At 35.5% G+C, this 21,303-nt stretch overlaps 1 protein-coding gene across 1 annotated transcript in view; it reads left to right on the top strand.

Annotated features, from left to right (window-relative positions):
* NAALADL2 (N-acetylated alpha-linked acidic dipeptidase like 2) overlaps window positions 1–21,303 on the top strand; it is a 1,631,204-nt gene that overhangs the window by 88,526 nt on the left and 1,521,375 nt on the right. Inside the window, exon 2 of the mRNA XM_013964525.2 lies at window positions 2,321–2,383. The gene's annotated coding sequence lies outside the window, so the exon portion shown is untranslated. The remainder of the gene's footprint in view (window positions 1–2,320; window positions 2,384–21,303) is intronic.

The following is a 21,303-nucleotide window of genomic DNA, read 5'->3' as shown; positions in this document are numbered from 1 at the left end:
AGACATCTTTGAGCTAAACTTAAGCTTGGGATATAGATTTTTTTCCTATTTAATATCTTTTGGGATGCTGTGTAAAAATAAAAGTACTTTGATGCTATTTGAATTTATTTTACATAATAATTCCAGAAGTTGGACAAATTAATTCAGCAGCTGAATGACATTGTCACACAATCTGTTTCTACCCTTCTCCTCTGCCATTCTCAAGATGTTAGCTATGTCCTAATATTAACTTTCTTCATGCTTTCAAGATGAGTAAAGTGGTTCTAGGAATCATATCCATATAGAACAGCAGGAAAAAAAAATTGTTTGCTTGAAGTCCCAAAATACCTTTCCTCCTATCTTATTGACTAGAGATGGGTAACCTATATACCCTTAAATCAGTTTCTGGCAAAGGACGTGGGTTCACTATGATTGGCTGAGTCTAATCAGAGTTGTCTTGAACCGGGGCATGGTCAACCTCCTCAGAGCTGTTTGGGAAAAAAATATAGACACCTAAGATGAATCAGGGCTCTGAAAAAGAGAAAGCAGTGGGTAGGAAGCCAGTAGCATCTGTGGGAGAAATAGAGCATCAGCATTTAGGCTGGTGCTTCTAAACTCTAGCTGCACATTGGAATTACCTGGAAAGCCTTTTAAAAATATATTGATTTACTTGTGTTGGGTTACACATAGATATTAACATTTTACAAAAATGTTCCTGGTAATTTTAATGTATAGCTAAGTTTGAGAATCACTGCACTAGGTAATTGAGGATAGAATAAGGAAACAAAAACCTTCATGAGTCTGCATACGTTTAGCTGCTCGAGCAGTTTTCCATCTCTACTGAGCAGTACCTGAAGTTACCAGCGACCATCAGAGTAAGGTTACCAACACAAATCTTAGACCACAGTTAATCTGCCAACCTGAGATGGTGTTTACTGCCATGGTCAGTGAACATTTTCCGAGAATGCATGATGTTTGGGTACTTAAATACCCAGACAGCCTTCATAGCCAAGCTGAGATGGTGTTTTATGTAAAGGTAGGAACATTAGTTCCATTTTTGTGATGAGAGAGCTGAGTTTCACAGAGGGAAAAGATAGAACTAAAGGTTTTATCTTAGAATTCTTACAGCCAGGGTTTCCTCCTTCCACTTATTTCTTGTTGCTACTTTTGTTGTTATATTTGAGAAAGATGTTATTTGTTCTGGTCAAAGTAAAACCTTGTAATTATAATAACTATTGTTTATTAGCATATTGTGAGCCAAGAACTTGTGCTAGGTGCTTTATTCCTGCCCCAACATTTATTTAATCATTACAGAAATCACATGCAGTAAATAGTACCAACTCTACTTCATAGGAAAGCAAATTGGAACCCAGAAAGTTTGTTACTTCTCTGAGGTTTCTTATTTAGTTCATTTCTCTGTGATCTAGAATTTGAACCCATAATGCAGTGAAATGCCAAAATGTTTTTGCTATGCACAAAGATTTGATTTTGTGCAGCTTATCAGTTCAGTAAATATCTACTGGTTGACTAATAGGTGATAGATGCTGGGCTACCCTGGGTTAGACTGTATTTTCCTTGCACAGTATAATTTACATTTTTTAAAGAAATGGGTTGAGGACAGTTACTTTGCACCAAACACTCAATATATAATCAAAGGAAAATTGAATGAATACATGAAGTGGAATCTTTAGACTGCTTAATTTGGAGATGCTCAAATTTTTAAGACTAGTGAAACTGCCTTGGCAATAATTTCCTTTTCCAGAGGAACTTGTTAAAACATACAAAGTAAAGTCTTTAAAGATATATCTTATATGGTACTCTGTGATATTTTCAAACAAATATTGAGTTACTGGAAAGTGTGTCTTGAGTTGTTCAATCATACACCATATTACTGTTTTTTGATAAAATAGTACTCTTTTAATAAAAGATATAATTGGTCTGTATGGCTGACATTTATTACTTGCTTTAGAATGTTTTCTTCTAATTGAAAGATAAGAGGAAAATAAACTGAGCAATGGCTATTAAGGACTGACTGGTTTAGTTTTCACAGAGATAACATTTTCCAAATTACTGAGTTATGATATTGAAAATGAAGGGCAGGCTCCTTGTTGGGAAAAGTGTTAGAATAGCCCTAATGCAGAATCTCATTAAAGCAACTGTCAAGATTCCTGTATTTTACCATCACCTCCCCTCTTCTGTAAGAAGCAACTGTCGTTTTGAGAGAGTGTACTGCCAAAGAGGCATTTACAAATAAATGAAAAATGTCACAATTGATTTCACTCCTTCCAGAATACTGTGTGTCAGCTTTGTCATAAACTGTCTTTGTTACTCTCTGTTTTAGATCTCCCAGCTGGACCTTGGAAATAGCTTTTGATGGTTTAGGGCCTCTTTCACTTGACCTCAGGTAAGCCCTCTATTGGTGACATTTTATAAATATTTGTAAAATGGTTTTAGGAGTTGAGAGTATAAAAACCGTTTTTTATCTCTTTTTCTCTGCAACGGCTGTTTTTTTCGAAAAGCATTTCGATGTCAATATTGTTTGCTTGCATTTTTGGACGTTGGAATTATTCTATGCCCTACGGAGTATCGTAAAATTATGTGACTATAATTCACATTCTCTTTCCTAATGCAATAATTTATTATTATCATGCTTAATGTAAGAATAATACCAATAACAATTACTTGGAAAAAAGACACATGATTATGCTTTTCCTATATCTTGAAATAAATGTCCAAATTTTTATCCCTCTTTCTTTATAATATTATCGTGGATATATGTCTTTCAAATGACTTATATATAACATTGTTGATACACATTCTTTATTGCCCTCACCATAAACTGGTACATTGGCACTACTGCTGTCATGCTGACATTAGTGAGGACTTACTCTGAGCCATGCTGTACACTATGTACAGCTGAACACTATGCTGTACAATTCTATGTTTAGATTATATAAATGTATCACACTGATTTTTTAATCCTAAGTTAATATGGATTTGAAAAAAAAGAAACTAATTAGAAATTGCTAGCAGTTGTTATTTTCATTGTGGATATTAAAGAAAAGTAAATATATAATTATACTTTAAGAGATTTTAATCAGTGTATTTAGTTATACATCATGGATCATTTGGGATTATTTAGCTTTCTACCTCTAGAGGAGGAGATAGCAACTTATTTCAGTAGTCTTGCCTGGAAAAAGCCTATGAACAAGGAGCCTGGTGAGCTACAGTCCATGGGGTTGCAAAGAGTCAGACAGGACTGAGCACGTATGCATGCACGCTTGTAGCTTTCTACTTGAAAGATAATGGAACAGATCATTTAGCACTGTTGTTTCTCTTGTAAAACAGAAGTTGAAGCAATTCACTCATTCATGCAACAAATATTTATTGAGCACCTACTAAGCGTGAGCTACTTACACTGAGGACATAATGGTGAAGAATAAGTATCTTTTTCTCAGAGACTTACAAATCAGTGGCAATCAGTCAAGAAAATGGCAAGTGCAGCATCATGTGATGTTGTGAAAACAGTATAGGTAAGCATGGGGTACAAAGCAAGGAATAAAGTGGACCTCTAAGTTGGGCTAGAGATAAATTCTTATGGACAAATGTGGCAGATGTGTGGAAGATATTAAATTTTGGTTACAAAATAGTTATATCTGATGTGTAGTGTTTAAGATAGTGTTTAAGGTATGTCCAAAGAATTCAGGAAGGGGTACATCAAGAATGTCCTTCTGAACCACATCAAGGAATGCAGACATAATTCTGAATGGTAGCAATTAAATTGGAAAGACTTCATCTGATACTGAACATTATCTTCAAATCAGGTTGACCAGATTCTCACAAGGCCAGCTTCCTATATCTAACAACCAGGAAGGCGAGCCATTCTTCTTCCTGTATACCTACATAGATAGAATATACTTCCTAGAATATAAAGTCTTTGTGAGCAAGGACTTAGACTGATGCACCTTGTTTTCCCAGGATCTATTGCACATAGTAAGATCTCAGTGTTTACAGTGTGTGATGACAGGATCAAATGTAAAACTCTGCGGAATGGGTAGGTTGACTCAACAGAGGGTCCCCACAAAGACTGACTACTTAAAACCCCTTTTCTTTGATCAGTTGTCTCAAATGGCAAAATTGACCTCTGCATCTCCTCTTGATTTTTAGATTTATAGTAAGGGGACTCCATCAAAAGCAATATGACTTATAATTTAAAAAATAATGTATTAACTTGTAAATAAAAATTATATGTCCTCATAAATTCTCTTTGAAAACATGGAAAAGTTTGGGAGAAAACTAAGATTAAAGGAAAAAAAATATTTTTAACAAAAAAGAAATCAATATTTCCAAGTTTATTTAACTCCAGAAAATTATATAGTCAAAATACATTATAAAACTTTCTTTTGTAATGAGAAAGAGATGAAATGGTAACTATCATTAACTTAATCATAAATTAATGGGGTCAGTTATAACAGTAAATTCTGTATGTCTTACCATTGTAAAGTCCTGAATTCTAGAGACTTTGCTTTGACCAGCTTTTCTGGGGATATTCCTTTAATATATGCTGTCCTATTGTCCACTCTAACATTCTTGCCTGGAGAATTCCATGGACAAAGAAGCATCGTGGCCTACAGTCTATGGGGTTGCAAAAAGTCAGATATGACTGAGGAACTAACACTGCTACACTGGTCACCTTGCTGCCAGATTGTCCTTGAAATCATTTGTGAATTTTTTTGGTATAGCCACAAAAAAGTTCTGGAAGGACTAAGACACTCACTCAAGGCTGCACAGAGTAGGATATCAGCTCTCATTTTTTTTAGTGGCCTAAGGATAGACATAAACTGGAAGTTTCAATAAACTCAGTAATTTTGGTAAGACATTTAAAATTTTTTTTCAAATGAAAATAAGTTTTAAACATATAAAATCTAACTGTATCACATATTTAAGAAATAAAATATGAATGAGAATGTCATTTTGCATATGGAATCTGTCCACCATCCATAGAGTAATGTTAACATTTTGCAAAGTGAAGATGTAGTTCTCAAAGAAATGCTGCCTAATGTTTTGGAAAAATGGACATTTTTCTGGCTTGCTGTTATTCAGAATACAGGTTAAGAATAGCCAAATTAAAGAAAGTCTAATGAAAGTAGAAAAGAGGTATAAAAGAGAGCAGTAGAAGTGGAGAATATTGAGAAGGATCAGGAAATACCACCCCCAAAGTAGTCTTGTTTGACATAAAAATGACTTTTTTGTCCTTAGTCTTTATTTTTTTATTTTTTATAATTTTCATTGGAGTATATTTGATTTACAACTCTGTTATAGTAGTTTCAGATGTACTCCAAAGTGAATCATATATCCACTGTCTTTTTTTTTTAAGATTCTTTTCTCATATAGGCCAGTATAGAGTATTGAGTTCCCTGTGCTATACAGCAGGTTCTTATTAGTTTTCTATTTTCACACAGTAGTGTGTATATGTCAGTACTTTGGAATTGGGCATCACAATGATTTTTAGTTGACTGCATTTATGTTCTGAGATTCCTTATTTGCCTAAAAGCAGAGTCTCTTCAAAGATCTCAAAAGTCACTAAATCTTCTGCAGAGCAACTGTAATCTTCTCACCACACCCAAACAAATTTTGTTACAAAGCTGGCATATCCCCCATAGATTTGTCTAAGATCTTTTTTTTTTTTTATCATCTCAGTGTGTCATTTGTTTTTCTGTAATTGCCTTTCCTCCCCATTCGCTTCCCCTAGTGAATTAGGTATAAAGTGAAGTGAAGTGAAGTGAAAGTTGCTCAGTTGTGTCTGACTCTGTGACCCCATGGACTGTATAGTCCATGGAATTCTCCAGGCCAGAATACTGGACTGGATAGTCTTTCCCTTCTCCAGGGATCTTGGGATCTCCTGGGATCTTCCCAACCCAGGGACTGAACCCAGGTCTCCCACATTGCAGGCAGATTCTTTACCAGCTGAGCCACAAGGGAAGCCCTTAAGACCCAAATTCCAACCATTCCTTTGAGGTATTCATTACTGAGTGCTCCCTTGTGTATGCCCTTGCACGTGAAAATGAATTTGTTTTTCTCTCATTCATCTATCTTTCATCAGCCGAATTTACAGGACCAAGCTAATTAACCTAAGATGGGGAGAGGAAAAAAATTTGTTTCTTCCATACTAATTGACTAGTTAGGGTTCCATAACACACAGTCACACTGAGTGCTAAAGACTTCACTTTGGAACAGTCACTGTAGAACTTGCTTCCCATATTAAGGTCACTTGGTCTAAACTGACTCTTAGTATCTGATCTCAGTTTAGCAGCCCCACCTCTAGGCTAAAGCTGGTCCAGGTGAAATGATACTAATGAAGAGATCAAAGCTGAACCACAGAGAGATTCTAATTGTCCTTATGATCCTGCTAAAGGGTTTTAGCAAAAATACGACCCGCTGTCTTTAACAGCAAGTATGATTTCTAATTGTAAAATGAAAACTTGATTACTTCCTTTAAAGTAAGAAATTACCCAATCCTAAATCCTTCAAGAGAACCTTTTAACAGCAAATTTCTAATAGATAAGACAAAAATGATTGTTTTCTTTACTGTGACAAGAGCTCAAACATATCAGAAGCACCACTAACTCCTTTATATATTTAGAGTAGGAAAGTGAATCAACAGTTCATAAAATAGTCTTTCCTCTAGTAAGAGAAATAAATTTTTTAAAAAAGAGAGGCAGACGATGTGGCCACGCCAGCCAGTGGGATGTGTAAACAACTGTGAGCTGGACAATTGGTGGAGGGTTGGCCCTGGCCGGGCCAGGTGGTGGGAACAGTGTGAGGTGCTGGCTGCCTTGTTTCAGGGTCATTTCTTGTGCTTATTCCGTCTGTTGGTTTCCTTCTTTTTCGTCCACCTTCTGACTTGGACAGCACCTGTTCTGTACCATTACCTTGGCAGGCAGCTTTCATGTACATTTTAACAAATTCTCTGTGCCAAATTCTCTCCTTAAGTTACCAAAGGCAATTGTTAAAATAACTTGCGGAGCAAGTGAGACAAAAAACAGTTTTCTATGAAGACTTGGTAGTCAGGTATACTACTGGCAGGAATACCGCTTGTGAAATTTATACACAACATTTGAAGCTGGCTTGTTGTTGAGAGAAATGTTAATTGTTTTTAATTGTCTGAGAAAAGGGGTATAAATCTCCTCCATTCTGTTGCTGTTTATTGGCTGTCTATTCATGCTAACATGCCCAGATTGGTTTCTCTTTTTCTTTAATATAACTCTGCAAATATCCAGGAACTGAGACAAAAACAGTTCTTTTTACATTAGGACATTGCCTTTCCTCAGCAATACAGTGTGGCTTATGCTAACCTGTTGCCTGGAGACTAGGAACTTGGCAAGTGGGTTTTCTTAATGATAGTTATTTTGAAAATTTTGTATAGAAAATTTGATAGAATTTTTTTCTTTGTAGCTGCACTCATTTATGTACCTTTTGCCTTATGGAGATGGAAGGGGACAATCAAAACATCCATTAAAATTGGAATAATACAGTTTTAGGTGGGACACATAGTCCTACTAGAAGTAAGATTTTGCACATAGGAGAACCAAAGCTTTTCTCACTTTTTTTTTTTTTTATCTTACCATGTCTCTTTTCTTTAATCCTAAACTTACTGGATGTTTTGCTCTAAAATATTAACACTCAGATAACATGAATTTCAAAGTAAATTTTTCAGAGGTCTATTATGCCACACTCCACTTTCCATTTAATTTTAAAGCCATTTAATTTTAATTGGGAATGAAGTAAGATATCTATTATGAAGAGAATTTAGTGATAAATTCTGGTAACAGATTATTTTTGATCACCCTGTACCTGAATCAATATTTTATAACATTTTAAAATTCTGACTTATTTTTTCTAAATTAGAAAATTGAAATATGTGACAAAAGAACTAAAGCACAGATTCAGCTCAGAAGGATGAAAGGCGATGGTTAAATAACATAAAGGCTTAGTCAAGGAATCTCACAGCTGTAAAATTACAATACGTTTATTAACTATACTTAAAGTAGGTTAATCAACCATTCAAGATATCTAGAGTGTGAAGGATGTATACAAAAATGCACTGAGTGCTATAAAATACACATTTTTAAACAATCCGAAAATGTTACTGGGCTTCGTTTATGATTTTAATTATTCTAGAATATAGAGGAGCTCAGTGTGTTTCCTGCTATGGAAGTTTGTAATTATAGGAAAACAGAATAGGCAGCAAAAATATAATACAGAAATAGAAAATAGAAACATACTTAAATAGATGTTAATTATGAGGTGAAGATGGTGTAAGAGTCATTAGAAAAGGGTTAGATCTGTGCACTGTGGAATTTTGAGAGAAGGTGTTTTAGAGGCACACTATGGTTTGAGCTGGATTGTAACAGATGAAAACTGGGTAACGAATTTGTAGAGAAATAGAAATTTTTGTTTGGGAGAGTGGGGTGACCAAGTAGTATAAACCACAAGGGCAGTCAGTGGTTTTGCAGTTAACATGAGGGAGAATGGCAGTGCAGGAAGGAGGCATTAGCAGCTGGCACAGAGTATATGTCCTGGGAATTTACTGTATGTGAGGAGAAGTCAAGGGAGGGCCTTCAAAGCCAGGCAGTGTGCTTACAGTGGAGTGCTGTAGATTCTTGGGCTGGAAGTCCTGTTATGAAGATAGAATCTTCTGTGGAATGAGCCTGAGCGGGGACTAGAGGCAGGATGTCTGGCTTGGAGGGAGTTGTGGACATCTATGCACAAGAGAAGTAGGCTGAATTAGGGTATTGATGGGGGAGTGAATGAAGAAATACAGTGGAAGTAATTAAGCCATATTTTACTGATATTTATTTACAAATATAGTACAACAATTAACATGTTCCAGAGACAGTAATTAACAATCAGGTTAAATTACTTTGATTACCTCTACATTTAATGAAAAACATTTTAATAAAGCTTCTTTCTACAATATTTTATAGCCACTCTATTTAGTTACTCATTTCCTGATACTGTTCTTTCCTTCTTCGACATCTCTCACCATTTTTCTCTGTCCTCTTCTACTTTCTCTTCTAAAGAAACAAAAATTTAGTTGCATTCTATTAGGTTAACTAAATAAATTAATCACCATTTATAAAAGTATTATCTTAATATAGTTTAAACAGCATATGAGCTTAAAATGTAAAAGTAGCATTTTTATTAAAAATAGCATTTAATATTTTTTCCAGGCTGCTCCGGAGACAATGATTTTCAGCTGTTCTTTTTTTTTTCTTTCTTTTTCTGAGGTTTAAGTAGTTATTTCTTGATTATAAACAGTTGGTACTATCTGTTGACTTCTTGTTTTGTTGATTGAGGATTAATTTTTCTAAGATTTCATACCCAGCCATACAAAATATCACCCCTTTTAAAAAAATTACAGTTATATTACAATTGTTAATTAAATTGTCTTTACATTAGTAATAATAAATGAATATCATTTACTTCTAAACCAAGACATATGATATTTTTCTTTCACATATGTTTCTAAACATTAACCTCTTTGCTTTTTTGTTTGCTTAATTTGTAGACATCTGTTGCTGTTCATTCCCAAATGTTCTATAGAAAATCTATTAAATGGCTATTAATAATAGTTTACAATAATTTTTTTGTTCTTCTCAGGGAAGTTTGGTCTTGAATGACTTCATTTTTAAAGACAAATAGAAGCTAGATTAAAGCATTTAGTCCTCACCTTAGGATGCAAGAAAAACCAAAGAATCTAAAAGAAACTAGGGAGTGTTCTTCTGAAATGGTAATGAAATAAACTCTTAAACTTGATGCAAGAGAGAGAAAAGTTAACAATAAAGAAGGGGAAAGATTCAGATGAAACTCATAAAATGCTCTATTGGCCACATTGAAGTTTTTCTGATTTTGGCCTGGAGATATTCCTGTTGATCAATTGTGGCCATTGTTTCTACGCCTGGTACAACTGTTATTCTGGGATATTTCTTGCTCTTTTGTATTAGGATGTGGTCAGTCAGTTCAGTTGCTAGGTTGTGGCCGACTCTGCGACTTCAAGGACTAGAGCACGCCAGGCTTCCCTGCCCATCATCAATTCCCAGAGCTTGCTCAAACTCATGTCCATTGAGTCAGTGATACCATCCAACCATCTCACCTCTGTCATCCCCTTCTCTTCCCACCTTCAATCTTTCCCAGCATCAGGGGCTTTTCCAGTGAGTCATTTCTTTGCATCAGCTGGCCAAAGTATTAGAGCTTCAGCATCAGTCATTCCAATGAAAACCCAGGACTGATTTCTTTAGGATTGACTGGTTTGATCTCCTTGCAGTCCAAGGGACTCTCAAGAGTCTTCTCCAACACCACAGTTTAAAAGCATCAATTCTTTGGTGCTCAGCTTTTTTTATAGTCTAATTCTCACATCCACACATGACTACTGGAAAAACCATAGATTTGACTAGATGGACCTTTGTTGGCAAAGTAATGTCTGTGCTTTTGAATATGCTGTCAGGTTGGTCTGGGCTTTTATTCCAAGGAGTAAGCATCTTTTAATTTCCTGGCTGTAGTCACCAACTGCAGTGATTTTTGAGCCCAAGAAAATAAAGACTGTAACTGTTTCCATTGTTTCCCCATCTATTTGCCATTAAGTGTTGGGACTGGATGCAATGATCTTAGTTTTGTAAATGTTGAGTTTTAAATCCAGTTTTTCACTCTCTTTGACTTTCATCAAGAGGCTCTTTAGTTCTTCACATTCTGCCATAAGGGTGGTGTCATCCGAGTATCTGAGGTTACTGATATTGCTCCCAGCAAACTTGATTCCACCTTATGCTTCATCCAGCCTGGCATTTTGCATGATGTACTCTGCATATAAGTTTAATAAACAGGGTGACAATATACAGCCTTGACATACTTCTTTCCTAATTTGGAACCAGTCCATGATTCCATGTCCAGTTCTAACTGTTGTTTCTTGACCTGTGTACAAATTTCTCAGGAGGCAGATCCAGTGGTCTGATCTTCCCATCTCTTTCAGAATTTTCCACAGTTTGTTGTGATCCACACAGGCAAAGGCTTTGGCATAGTCAACAAAGCAGAAGTAGATGTTTTTCTGTAACTCTCTTGCTTTTTCGATGATATAGTGCATGTGGGCAATTTGACCTCTAGTTCCTCTGCTTTTCTAAAACCAGCTTGAACATCTAGAAGTTCATGGTTCATGTACTGTTGATGCCTGGCTTGGAGAATTTTAAGCATTACTTTGCTAGAGTATGAGATGAGTGCAATTGTGCTGTAGTTTGAACATTCTTTGGCATTGCCTTTCTTTGGGATTGGAATGAAAACTGACTTTTTCTAGTCCTGTGGCCACTACTGAGTTTTCCAAATTTGCTGGCATATTGAGTGCAGCACTTTAACAGCATCATCATTTAGGATTTGGAATAGCTCACCTGGAATTCCATCACCTCCACTAGCTTTGTTCGCAGTGATGTTTTCTAAGGCCCACTTGATTTCGCATTCCAGGATGCCTGGCTCTAGGTGAGTGATCACACACTATTGTGATCATCTGGGTCATGGAGATCTGTTTTTGTATAGTTCTTCTGTGTATTCTTGCCACCACTTCTTAGCCACTTCTGCTTCTGTTAGGTCCATACTGTTTCTGTACTTTATTGTACCCATCTTTGCATGAAGTGTTCCCTTGGTATCTCTGACTTTCTTGAAGAGATCTCTAGTCTTTTCCATTCTGTTATTTTCCTCTGTTTCTTTGCACTGATCACCGAGGAAGGCAGTGGTCAATTAGGATGTGGTACCTGCATCTAATTTCTGCCTCCAGTGATTTTCTAAGAAATGGTGCCTGGGATGACCCAGAGAGATGTTATGGGGAGGGAGGTGGGAGGGGGGTTAATGTTTGGGAACGCATGTAAGAATTAAAGATTTTAAAATTTAAAAAATAAAAAAATAAATAAAATTAAAAAATAAATAAATAAAAAAAAATTAAAAAAAAAAAAAAAAAGAAATGGTGCCTGGGAAAGTCTTTTGTCTCCTCATAAGCCAGACGTGTCTTACTCTATCCTTCTGCTTGACTGATGATTTGGATAATCATAAGCGGCTTCCTCTCAGTGTACTGAAACCTCTACTTTCTAGTAGTCTTTCTGAAGTCAGAGGCCTACTACTCTAGTGGTAGGTACTTTTTTTCTTAAGAAGTTTTTGATCTCTTTGTTGGACATCTGTATACCTTTTCAAGGGCTTCCCAGGTGGCTCTAGTGGTAAAAAAAAGACGTGGGTTCAACCCCTGTGTCAGGAATATCCCTGGAGGTGGAAATGGCAACCCACTCCAGGATTCTTATGTGGAGAATCCCATGGATAGAGGAGCCTTAGTGAGCTGTAGTCCATAGGGTCCCAAAGAGTTGGACAGGACTGAAGCAACTATGTGCATGCATGCATATGCCTTTTCAATCTGAATTTTCAGTTTGGCATTTTTTTTTCTTATTGTAATACTACTGTGATTTTCTTTCTTCTTTATTTCAATGATATCTATTGAAAAACAATGCTGGCTATTCTGGATTAGTTCTTTGACTTATTTTCTTCTGTTACTTTCCATTTCTTTTCGTCTCTGGTGGTTTCTTTGATTTTATCTTTTTTATTATTTTCTTAATTTTTAGGGACTGTATTCTGTCACTGTTCCTATTTTATGGTATTCTGTTCCTGTTTTATGCTGCACTATAGTAATTTTATTTTGTTCAAATATTTCTCACTCTGCACAGTCTGTTTCCTCCTGGCTTTTTTTTTTTTTTTTTTTTTGCTGTCTGTTTTTATGTTGGAAGTATTCTTTACATATTTAAAATCCCTATACATCTATTTTAAGAATAAACAGTAAAAGCTGATAAGTATATGTTTAGATGATGTTTGGTAAGCTTCACTATAGAATGGTGATGAGCAAGACTTTTCACTGTCAGTAACTGATGATTTTGTGTGTGTGTGTGTATGTGTGTGTGTGATGGTTTAGTCATTAAGTCATGTCCGACTCTTGTGATTCCATGGACTCTGCAAGGGTCCTCTGTCCATGGGCTATACCAGGCAAGAATGCTGGAGTGGGTTGCCATTTCCTTATCATATATATATATATGATATATATACACATATATATATATAGAGAGAGAGAGTACATTTTATAACAACCCAGAAAAGTAGATATTTTTCCCATTTAAGTGTTGACAAAACAGAATCAAATGGGACTAAGTAGTTTTCCAAGGTTACTTATCTCATTAGGTCTATGTGAATCAAAATCTTGCATTCTAAGACATCATTGTCTAATTTTTTTCCCTCTGTAGCTACAGTTCTGTGTCAAGTGGCATTATGGTAGCATTTTGTGAAGAAAAATCACAGCTATGTTAAGTAAGGACAGCTTAACAGAAGTGTAAATGCGTTTGAAATGTCCTCTTGTAGGCTTTCAGTTTATAACATTTAAACTGAATATTGGACTAGTAAATTACAGAGCAATTTAAATGCTTCATCAGTTTGTACTTTGCTAATGTTACCATATTCTTGAAACATAAAGCCAGAAGTGGAAAAAGAATCACCTTCATAAACTGTAAAATTTAATAAAAATATGTATAACCTTTTGAGAAAATAATTTGGTAATGTAATATATATCAATAGCCTTTAAAAGTTTGGTTATATATATCAATAGCCTTTAATACATATCAATTTGGTGATATATATCAATATCTTTAAAAGCCTAAAAAATCCTCTGACCTACACAACTGATTTTAGAAATCTCTCCCACAGAAGGAAAACATAGGTGTAGATAAAACTACAAGTAAATATTCAAAATTATGATCCATCATTAAATATGCAAACTTAAAGTTAGAAACAACCAAAATTCCTCCAATGGCAGGACTTTTAAAAAATTAGGATACAACCATATGATGGAGTTATTATGTACCTGTTAAACATGGTATTTTTAAAGGGCATTTAAAATAAGAAATATCTGGTGTGTTAAGTGAAAAAGCTGAATGCCAAATTGTACTCACTGTGTGGTGCAAAGTAAGTTAAAATTCATGTACATTTACAGAGCAGAAAGACTGAAAGAAGTATGCCAAACTGCAAGCCCTATATGCTTCTAGCGTCTGGGATTATAGACAATTTATATTTTCTCATTGATGCTATTCTGTAATTTCCAAATTTCCTAAAATAATTACATATTATTTTAATAATAAAGAAAGCATGTGTCTTTAAAAATACTTGAAGACTCTTTGCTGTGGAGAATAAGCGAATCTAAGGGTTCTTTGGTTCTTCCTTGCCTTCATATAACTATCTGTGAATAGTACTAATGGGACAGAATTGGGCTCTTTTCTGCACTGTATTGTTTTTAAGGACTTCCTAAAAGGTGCTTTTTCCTGTCGTATTATCACCCCATTTCTTCTATTTCCTAACACCATCTCTCATATCTTATACCTTAAACACTCATCATTAGATTCTCATAAGTATGATTTATTTATGTCACTAATGTACATTTTAAATTGATTGTGCATTTTTATTTACATATCATCTCTAAATATTATTCATATACCAATTGGAACTAGTTTCTGAAATATTTTGTAAAAATCTATTAATAATTTCCTAGTGACAAAAGTTATATATGAAAAAAGTTAAAGATGTGTAACTGGATTTTATGAATAAATCATAACAGGAAAAACCATCCTGATTACCTGTAATTAATACTGGCCTAGCTTTCAGGCAGTTTTCTAGGTAAACAGTCATTTCATGTAATTCATTTACTAATTTCAGTGATTTTAAACACCTGGGCTCCCTTTGCACTATCTATAAAAATCTTTAGGAAGTAAGAATTAAGGAAGGTATAATGTTGAAGAGGAATGAAATGGGTGGCATCAAGGTATTCTAATTGTCCCTTGGTTTCCTTGGGATCTAGGAACCCTCAGGAATACCAAAATCCACAGATGCTCAAGTCCTTTATATAAAATGGCATAATACCTCACTTTCCCTGTCCATGGCCATCCCACAGATACAGGGGCTGACTGTACTGACACTTTGATGAATTTCAGCTGTACTGAATTCTAGAATGGAAATTATGTAAGCAGCATTACTAGTTCTGTAGATAATTTTAATGAATATTTTAAAATAGATGTTTTTTAAAATTTCATAGCACAGATAATTTGGCCACATTAAATAATTAATTCTCATAAGGGTGGGCGATAGATACTATGTTTCTGAATATTCAAGAGAAATTACAACCTGTATTTTATTTTTTCTATGATCACTGTGCAAACGTTCATTAAGCAACCAAGAGCTAAAGCCTTGCTCACTCTACTAAAAAATGGAATTATAAAGTATATTGGCTAGTATTGGCTGGTATGAACAGAAGGAAGTTTGGAAGATTGCTGCTATTATGCAGCAAAGTAAAAATAGTGCTTAAGGTCAGAGGCAAGGAGCATCTTCAGCATGGCTTCATTTATGAAATACAGCAAATTAAATGACACAGATGTTTCTAATTTTGACACTTCCTCTAACAGATTAAAGAATCTTACGTTTGGTCTAACTGAATTAATAATTATCATGTGTGTTAGTTTGCAATTTTGAAAGGATGCTTTTAACTTTACTATTTTAGGTTTGAATTAGATAACGTTGCCAGTTACTACACTGAAATGAGGCTGACCGAGTAAGTGGCTTCACTACCTGGGGGGAATGCCTTTCTTAATTACAGCTTCCCATCTGCCTCAGAATTGTCACACACTTTGGTTCCTCCTGTCCCCAAATCCTAGATGTGACTCTGTTTTCCCCTTTTGTAATCATTTTAAAGTTCTGATTCTGCCCCCAGGTTTAGTTTGTCTACATTTCAAAAAGAAAAAAAATAAGTTTTCTAATGGTCTCATCCTGAAATACAGAGGATTAACTCATCCTGCAACACAGAGGATTAAATGATAGCCTCTGACTTGTTCTCTATTGGCTGAAATACCTTTTCTGTTTTTTAAGAAGACAATTTTTCTTTTTTTCTGCATATAGGAAAAGAAAGGATAATTTAAACAAAATTTAGTTTATGTAAAGAAGACAATGAAGCATTGAAAGTCTTTATCTTTTGAACCATTGATCTCTGTTATTCAGGATAAAGGCAGAGATTCAAGCAAGTCTTTAATTGTGAGGTTTAGGAAGTATTTACAGTATGCTTAGATACCATGTGTCCAACTGAATATTTTGTTTAAAAAGGAAATTTTACTGGGTTGTTCCTGTTTCTGGGGCAGACATTCACTTTTTCCCTCAAGTAAGCGAAGAATCTAATACATACTTTATAGCAGTTTAAAAATCATGAAATGTATATGATAAAATGAATATTGTTTAGTTCTCTATATTTTTATCTATTAACTTTGGATTGCTTATAAGAACCATGACTTGAATAATAAAGGACTCTATAGCATATGTGTGTTTTACGATTACATACTTTCTTCATTTTTGCCAAAATGCCAGTGTAAACATTTTCCACCTGTCCTTGACTTTGAACAGAAACAAGTTCTTTCAGTTGTTCTTTTGGTGCATTATTTAACGATAATAATGCACCAACTTTTTGTACTGATGTCTGATATATAAGGTGCTCCTTATAAAACATCTCCCAGGATAACATACAGTTAATGGCTAATGTATGGTTAATGGTTAATGTGTCGGTGGTATTCCCAGACCATGTGGATTTCTTTTATTTATTTATTTATTTATTTATTTTTTATTTTTTTTTATTTTTTATTTTATTTTATTTTTTAAAATTTTAAAATCTTAAATTCTTACATGCGTTCCCAAACATGAACCCCCCTCCCACCTCCCTCCCCACAACATCTCTCTGGGTCATCCCCATGCACCTGCCCCAAGCAAGCTGCACCCTACGTCAGACATGGACTGGCGATTCAATTCTTACATGACAGTATACAAGTTAGAATTCCCATTCTCCCAAATCATCCCACCCTCTCCCTCTCCCTCTGAGTCCAAAAGTCCGTTATACACATCTGTGTCTTTTTTCCTGTCTTGCATACAGGGTCGTCATTGCCATCTTCCTAAATTCCATATATATGTGTTAGTATACTGTATTGGTGTTAAAAGATTTATTTATTTATTTATGGCTGTGCTGGGTCTTTGTTGCTGTGCCTAGGCTTTCTCTAGTGGCAGTGAGCAGGGGCTACTCTTCATGGTGGTGTGTGGGCTTCTTATTGTGGTGGCTTCTTTTGTTGTGCAGCAGGGACTCTAGGCATGTGGGCTCATAGCTGTGGCTCACAGACTCTAGAGCACTGGCTCAGTAGCTGTGGTGCATGGGCTTAGTTGCTTCCAGCACGTGGGATCTTCCAGGGTCAGGGACAGAGCCCATGTCCCCTGCACTGGCAAGTGGATTTTTTACCTCTGAGCCATGAAGGAAGCCTACCAGACATTATGGGTTTTTATACACTGTCCTCAATTCAGCTAATGTTTAAATAGCAAAAAATTTATCTAAATTCAGTGCATGATTTTTAATAAAAGTAGTATTTGAGTAGAGACTAGGTATAGTTGTTGGGGTGTCAGGATCAGGTACAGCCTCTGCAGAAAACATTCCATATCAGCATCAGTGATGAGCTTGAGTGTGGCTGATGCTGGGAGGCCATGCGGTTGCATCTAAACCTGCCATCTGCCAACTAACATGTTAACCACTTGATGGTCACCAAACAATGTTCTCAGCAGTTTATATATATCCCAATATGATAGTTTATCACTTAGATTTTTAATGTATTTTATAAAACTTGTCACGTTGGAGCTGCTGCTGCTGCTGCTAAGTCGCTTCAGTCATGTCCCGCACTGTGCGACCCCATAGACAGCAGCCCACCAGGCTCCTCTGTCCATGGGATTCTCCAGGCAAGAACACTGGAGTGGGTTGCCATTTCCTTCTCCAATGCATGAAAGTGAAAAGTGAAAGTGAAGCCGCTCAGGTGTGTCCAACTCTTAGCGACCCCGTGGACTGCAGCCCATCAGGCTCCTAGGTGACAAATACTAATATTTCCTATTCATTGAAACAAGAAAAAAAGATTAGCTTTTTATGTCTGATCTCTGTAATACTGACATTCGATGGGAGAAATGCCTGAACTCTGTTTTGAAAGTCTGATGTGGTGGAAAAACATTAGGATTTAGCATCCATGGTCCTTGGTTCAAATTCTGCCACTACTACCTTAGGTATACTTGGATAAGTTCCTAAAGTATCTTGAGTCTTATTTTTCTCCTATCTCAAATGAGAACAATACTATTCATCTTTTATAGTTGCTTTAAAGGTTAACAAAAATATACAGAAAACATCCTGGTGCCTTGCACATAGTAGCCACTATATTGTGCTTAGTTGATCAGTCATGTCTAGCACTTTGTGACCCCATGAACTATAGTGCTCCAGGCTCCTCTGTCCATGGGGATTCTCCAGGCAAGAACACTAGAGTAGGTTGTCATGCCCTTCTCCAGGGCATGTCCCCAACCCAGGGATTATACCCAGGTCTCCCGTATTGTAGGCAGATTATCTTCTGAACCACCAGGGAAGCCCAAGAATACTGGAGTGGGTAGCCTATCCCTTCTCCAGCGGATTTTCTCAACCCGGGAATCAAACCTGGGTGTCCTGCATTGCAGGAGGATTCTTTACCAGCTGAGCTACCAAGGAAGCCTGTGGCCACTATATTAGTGAAGGCTATTATGATTAGTGATAACTTGCTGCTGCTGCTGCAGCATGTAAAAGTTAATAATGCCAAATTTTGGAATGCCTTTTAGTTTGGTAGAGCACTTTGTTATACAACATATTTAATCTTTCCTAAAGCACTCAGGGGCATCTTATTATGCTTAGCACGTCCTATATATAGCTTATATAGGAGGTTAACTGATTTGGCTAGTAAATGATGGAGTAAAAATATGAGCCTAATCTTGTAACTTCCAAATCTCTGCTCTTTGTACAATAAAATATCAGTTTTATTAATAATTAATAATTATTAACTTCACATTCCAGATGACAAACATTTATTTGACTTAAAAGTTTTAAATGGATGTATAGATGAAAATTTTTCTAGTGGAATCATATACAAGTTTTTACTAAAAATCAATAGTGTAAGGAACTGTTGGCACTGGATATATTACACCAGGATTTCTATCCCCTAGTCTCTTCACAAACTTTAACTTACTGTGGCACATGTGGGGACCAAGTGGGTAGCTACCATACATATGTTACAGGTGATGATCCTGACATCCTAAGAAGCTATGTTTTGCTGAAGGTGATGCTTTTAGTAAATAGCAGAATGTTGTGTCTCCAAGTATAGATTTTACATGAATTTCCCCAAATCTAGTTTATTCAGCATTTACTGAGTATTATGTTTAGAGTGTATACTCTTAGAAGTACAAAAATAAACAAGGCAATTTCCTTGCCTTTATAGATTTTAAAACTTGTGTGTGCTGCTCAGGGGGAGACAAAAATGCATTTAAATGATCACAATGGAAGATGTGATATCTCAAAATTAAAATGAAAGTGACGCAGTTCCAACTCTTTGTGACCATATGGTCTATACAGTCCATGGAGTTCTCGAGGCCAGAATACTGGAGTGGATAGCTTTTCCCTTCTCCAGGGAGTCTTCCCAACCCAGGGATCGAACCCAGTTCTCCTGCATTGTGAGCAGATTCTTTACCAGCTGAGCCACCAGGGAAGCCTGAGAATACTGGAGTGGGGAGCCTAACCCTTCTCCAGGGGATCTTCCTGACCCAAGAATCGAACCGGGGTCTCCTGTGTTGCAGGGAGATTTTTCACCAACTGAGCTACTGTGGAAGCATGTGATATGTCTAGCATTATAAAAATTGAAAACCTAAGTTGAGTATGATGTAGAAGAAAACAGAAGAAATCTAGGTTACATATTTGATCAGTGAAATTCCTAAAAGTTGTAATGGTTTATGTAGAAGAAAACTAGAAGTGACTGTATTTTCTTAGATTCTAAAGCTATGAAAATCTGCATTTTTGTTCTTAAATTCATTATGGACTATAATGAGTACACATTGCAAGGTGCCAAAATTTATGATAAGAAAAAATAATTAAGCAAGATAATTGCATATTGATGCTTACTGGAAATACTTATGTATCCATTAAGTTTATAAAATGAAAAACTTAGTTCTGTATCTTAATTCAATCCACTTATGTTTAGGTGGGAATTAGGTTTAATGAATTCTAATAATATCTTGAATTTGATGTATTTATCTTCATCTGGAACACTTAGCTCCATAATACTTTAAGTAGCACATTAAGAAAAAGATAAATTCTTCCTTTACTTTCATCTATTCCTGAAAAATTTGAGTGTATGTGGTTTGGGATTACTATTTTCCATTTCTTGTGATTAATTCAGGAAACGAGCAGTCTGGGCTTTCTAGGTACATTCTTTTTAGTAATGAGTGATTTTTTGTTTTTCATTTGAAGATGTGGCCCTCAGATGCATGTTAGGCAATTTTCTGTCCTCAAATGCAATGAAAACTGATTAATTTTTTCATCTTAATTTAGCTAATAGTGTTCTCCATGCTGTATTTTACATACACAATGGAAATCATTATGCCTTAAAATAATCTGAACCAATGTAATTAATGATATTTTACAGTTGATGTAATTGCCACATTATATTTTATATATTTTACAAATATCCTTAAAATATTTATATTTTCCCCAGAGGAAAACAAGAAAAATCACCCATTCTTTTGCCACTCATACTGATTTAGCCTTTCTATGCATAAATAAAAGGGTATCATATCATTCATAGTTTCCTCATTTAGTTAATATCTTATAAATATCTTTTACAGATTAAGAAGCTGAGACTTAGACACAAGATTTAAGGCTAAGTATCTATGGCTTCAAAGCTTGTTATCTTAACCAGTAAGCATACCAACCTTCTTAAAAAAAAAAATAGAACTGTACTGTGATTGAATACTATAATTTGGTATGGTTTAGAAGGAGATTTCTTGAGGAAGGGATTGACTTTCATGGTTGATGAAGAAGCTCAAGAGACAAAAGGAACCAGAGGTAGTTCCTACCTTGTCTTATTTAAGCCCAAGCCACTGCAGGCTTCTTCACAGCTCTTCACATAACTTTTTTCTTTTTTTTTTTTTCTGTCTTTCCTATATCACACTTTTATTTTGAATAGCTTATCTTCTCTGTCATCAGGCAACTGTAGTTGTATAAGGTTTCCTATTTATATAATGCAAATTTAAGGTGATAGGTGATTGCATTCCATGTGGAATTATGAGCAATTTCAGTTCAGATGTCAGGAAAAGAAATCTCTTTTGCAATTGAGGTTAAATGTCCCATAGAATAAA

Source organism: Capra hircus, chromosome 1, assembly GCF_001704415.2.
Source record: "Capra hircus breed San Clemente chromosome 1, ASM170441v1, whole genome shotgun sequence".
NCBI lineage: Eukaryota > Metazoa > Chordata > Mammalia > Artiodactyla > Bovidae > Capra > Capra hircus.
This window is presented reverse-complemented; position numbering and strand designations above follow the sequence as displayed.